The sequence below is a fragment of the Condylura cristata genome, unplaced genomic scaffold (assembly GCF_000260355.1).
Source record: "Condylura cristata isolate star-nosed mole 26May11 unplaced genomic scaffold, ConCri1.0 scaffold00050, whole genome shotgun sequence".
In the NCBI taxonomy this organism is placed as follows: Eukaryota; Metazoa; Chordata; class Mammalia; order Eulipotyphla; family Talpidae; genus Condylura; species Condylura cristata.
The window spans coordinates 1,704,886-1,709,250 of record NW_004567151.1 but is presented as its reverse complement, the minus strand read 5'-3'; the positions used below and the strand labels follow the sequence as shown (position 1 = coordinate 1,709,250).

General features: G+C 74.8%; 1 protein-coding gene across 1 annotated transcript in view; it reads right to left on the bottom strand.

Moving 5' to 3' along the window:
- The window catches only part of RD3 (retinal degeneration 3), a 3,484-nt gene extending 990 nt beyond the window's left edge, over positions 1–2,494 (bottom strand). The window contains exon 1 of the mRNA XM_004694911.2: positions 2,354–2,494. The gene's annotated coding sequence lies outside the window, so the exon portion shown is untranslated. The remainder of the gene's footprint in view (positions 1–2,353) is intronic.
- Positions 2,495–4,365: the final 1,871 nt, after the last annotated feature.

The window sequence follows — 4,365 nt, the reverse complement described above, 5'->3', positions numbered from 1 at the left end:
CAGACGGATGGATGGATGGGTGGATGGGTGGGTGGACAGGCAGACAGATGGGTGGACGGATGGCCAGATCGGTGGACGGACAGATGGATGGATGGGTGGGTGGATGGGTGGACGGACAGACAGATGGGTGGATGGATGGACAGATGGACGAATGGACGGATGGGTGGGCGGACGGATGGGTGGATGGGCGGGTGGGTGGGTAGATCGGCGATCGGTGGATGGACAGACAGATGGGTGGATGGCTGCATGGACGACGGGCGGATGCGTGCATGAGCTTAGCTGCAGCCCCCTGCTACGCGGGCAGGCAGGTTCGGCCGGATGTGTGGTCCTGGCCGGAGCCGCGGTCAGAGACAGGCGCTCACCCCAAGGCAGAGGGCAGGGCCCGCAGGGGTGGGGACGTCTGAGGTCTGCGGCCCGGTGGCAGTGACTGAGGGAGGGGGACCCCGCGTTTTCTCACCCCTCTCCGCCTCCCCCGCCCTCCCCAGCAGGCTCTGGCTTCTGCAGAAGCTATTTCAGGCTCTGACCCGCCCTTCGTCGGCCGAGTGGGTCTGATTAAGTTCTTACAGGAAGGGGGTGTGGGGGTGCACAGAGGCCACAGTCAGAGCTCGCTCCCGGTCGCTCCCCAGAGACTCGGAGCCTCCCCGCCCCGTTTCTATGGTTCCCAGGGTTGGGGAGCAGCGTGTGGAGGGTGGGGCTCCCGGGCCCGCCGCCTGGGCCCCCCAGAACTGCCTGCCCCTGCTCCCTGCCCCCAGGCAGGAGAGGGGGGCTCTCGGGCACCCCTGGGCCTGGGTGCCCTGGGCCTGGCGGGCTCCCCAGGCCCTCCATCGCGGGGCCCGGGCACGCAGCTGGCGTGGGCGAGAGCTCCCAGTTCAGCTCCGGGCCCTCGCGCCCCTCCCGCCCTGCCTGCGCCGGGGTCTTCTCCAGGCCTCCGTCTCCCCGCCTGTGAGGAGGGCGGGGAGCATGGACACCCGGCACGCTCAGCAGAAAGTAGCCTCCTCGGGGGTGGGTCTGGGCCTGCCGTGCCCCTCGGGCCGGGGGACCAGAGCTGAGCCTATTTCCAGGACCCTGGCCTGGAGGTCCGCACCCCGTTAGCTGCCCAGGCAGCGGGACCCCACCCCACCCCCAAACCCGGCCGTGTGCCTGGTTGCCAGCCTTGCGGGCAGTTGCCAGCCTTGCGGCTGCTCCAGAATCTTCGCTGGACGCCGGTCCCGCGGCAGTCAGGTGCCGGAGGGCCACACTGGCGTGAGGGTTTGGGTGCCCGGAGAGGCCCCGAGGGGTCCCGGCCCCCCGTCGGATGCCAGCTGGCCCCCAAGGTGGCTCCTGGCTTCGGGGACAGCAGAACGCTGCGGGGCACAGCTTGGCCAGGGTGGGGTGATGGGGCCGGGCAGTGTCCCGGCTGCGGTCTCAGGGGAGCGTCCGGCTGGCCCGCGCCCGCCCGTCACCCGCTGGCCTGTCCTCGCTCATCCCCGCCTCCCTCCGCCCTCCCCCCCGCCCCCGGCCTCCCTGCGCCTATTTGTGGGCATCCCCAGGGACAGCCAAGTCGGGGCTCCCGAGGGGCACCCCCATGGTGGCTCGTTAGAGAAGCTAGAAGAACCACAAGGTGGGAGGAGTCAGGCTGCAGCCGGGAGCACCCCCGGGTGTGGGGAGGGGACTGGCTGGCAGGCAGGGGGGGTCCGGCCCCTCCGGGGAAGGGGGCAGCTCGGCCCCAGCCAGGAGCTGTGTTCTGGGCGCCGAGGGAGCCCTCCAGCCCCCCTGTCAGGGCCTAGCAGCAGACCGGGGTGGTGGCCGGGAGAGCCGGTGCTCCCCGATGCACGAGTCCCTGTCCCAGGACACCCGCGGCTTCCAGGAGCGGGGCGGGGGCAGCCGGGGCCCCTGTGGGCACAGAGAGGGACCCCTGCTCCCTGCAGCCCAGTCTGCTCGGCCTCACCGGGGCCCCCGCCCCCCTGACCAACGCCTGCCGCCTCTGGGGGCCCCCAAGAACCCCCTGCGGCCTGCGCCCCGCGGACGGCACTGGCCGCCGGCCTGCCCGGCCACACCTGGCCCCTGGCGGCTCGTCCCAGCCACGAGGCAGGCGGCTGCTCCCCGTCCCCCCACCTGGCTGGGCGCTCGGGGCACCGGGGAGTTGAGTGGCCCAGCCGAGGCGAGGCGTGCGCTTCCCTCCCGGGCGGGGGGTGCCCAGGAGGGCCGGCCCCTGGGGCCACCTCCGGCCTGGGGTCCGCACACGGCGTCCCCAGAGCCGGCCGGTGCTGGCCAGGCCTCGCAGCCGTCGCTCCCCGCTGCCCACTGTCCCTGCCGGCGCCCTGCGCTCGGGGTGCCGGTGGGCAGCCCCGTCTCCTGCGAAGATGACCCCTACCTGGCTCTCGGAGTGAGGGGTGTGCCTGGGGTGCGGTGTGCCCCCAGGCTGCAGGCGGCTTCGCGTGAAGGGTGGGCAGCGGGACGCACGGTCCACCCGTCCCTGCGCGGCCGCCGGCGCCGTCTGCCGGCTCTGGGAAGTGTGCCCGCAAACAGCTCCGCGGCCAGGCGGGGCTCCCCCCCAGCACCCGGGGCGGGGCCCCACTCCCCACCCCCCACCCGGCGGGCGGAGCCGGCTCCAGTTGCTCCGAGACACCCTAAGCCTCTTTCAGCTGCGCTGAGCTGTCCAGATGGCGCCCGCTCCCTCGGGGCGCTCCCCGCAAGCCCCCCCAGCCCCCGTGACCCCGAGTAGCCCCCGCCGGGGAGGGGCTCTGGGGGCTGCCTCCGGCCTGTGCCCCGGGCGTCTCTCCGCCCTCGGGGCGGGGCTCGGGGAGCGGCTCAGGGTCCCCGCTGAGGGCTGGTGCGGGGGCGGCTGCGGCCTCGCTGCTGCCTGCAGAGACAGGGCGGCCGGCGCCCCCCGGGGGCCCCCACCCCGTGTTCTCTGACGACCCTCGCGCCTCCAGGGACCCCAAGCGCTGGCTCCTCCTGCACCCCCTCCGCGCCCCCGCGCGCCCCCACTCTGGCCTCCCCAGCAGCGGTTCACTGGGCGCCGCGCGGGGGTGGGCGGACCCCTGTGCCCAGCGGGGACCGGGCTGCGGGGGCAGGTGAGGAGCCGCCGGGGTCACAGCCGCCCCCCAGAGCCGTCGCCTGGGCACCACCAGTGCCCAAAGGTTAGACGCCCCGAGGCTGCTGCTCGGGGCGCCCCCGCCCTGCACCCCGACCCTGAGGCCTGCGTCTGGGGGCACCCCCACCCCCTTGGCCTCCAGCGCCCACGGTGACGGGGTGGAGGGGGGCGGGCGGGTCACCCCGGCGCTCCCGGGCCCCGGGGACCCGCCTGTTTGCTTGGAAGCGGCGCCACCGAGAGCCGCGGTCCCCGGGGCCCCGAGCCGCAGCCATGGCAACCGGCCACCGCCGCGGGCCGGAGACGCTGCCCTGGGCTCCAGGCTGGACACCGGTGTCCTGCCCCGGCCCGCAGGGACACGTGCACCCCAGAGGCCCCCGGGGTCCTGAAGTGTGGTGGCGTCAACCGCTGTCCACCCTCGGTTTCTTCCAGAAGCGGCCTGCACACGGCAGACAAACACCCACACGGCTAAACACGCAAAGCAGGTCACATGACGTGCAAAGCCAAGGGCCAGCGGGGCCTGGACGCGCCAGGTGCCCCTCCGAGGGCTTCTCGGCGCAGGGGCAGCTCCCAGGAAGTGCCCAGAGCGGCCCCGATCTGATGACCGTGCCCCCGAGGCCGGCCCTGGAGCCTGAGGACCCCGCCCCGGCCTGGGGCCTGACCAGCGGGCCCCCGGCTGGGGCCTCCCGCCTGCGCGCCCAGCATGGGGCAGCGTCCACTCTCCCCGCCCAGCCTGGCCCGGAAGCCGCGCAGACCCGGCTCGCTGTCTCCAGGCGGCTCAAGGCCAGCACAGACGCCAGGTCACCCCGCGCGGCCACCCCGGTCCAGCACCACGGCTCCTGGACAGCTCCCGGGTGTGCGCTCTGGAGCAGCCGCGGCGGTGACCCCCCGCGGCAGGCGGGGCCGCACCCCCAGGCAGCGGCAGGCGGGAGTCGGGGAGCCCACGCGGGAGTCGGGGAGCCCACGCGGGCTCCCTGGCACGCGCCCGCAGGGGCGAGAGGCGGGCAGGCCCGAGGCTGCCGAATCCCCTTGTCCCCCAGGGGGAGGTGGGGGGGCCCGAGGGGCACGCGGGGTTCCCAGGCCCTGGGGGCGCACACCCCGGCCTCCCCAGCTCCTGCCGCGGCGGAGGCCCTGCGGGCGATGCTCCGTGGGCAGGGGGGACCGCGGCAGAGTGGACGAGGCCAGGCAGACCCCAGGGCTCGCCGCGGGGTGCTGTGTACGCGCAAGGGCCAGTGTGAGGCCGTGACGGCCCATGCTGACCGCGCAGGTCAGCGCTGTGGGGGGCGGGGGGC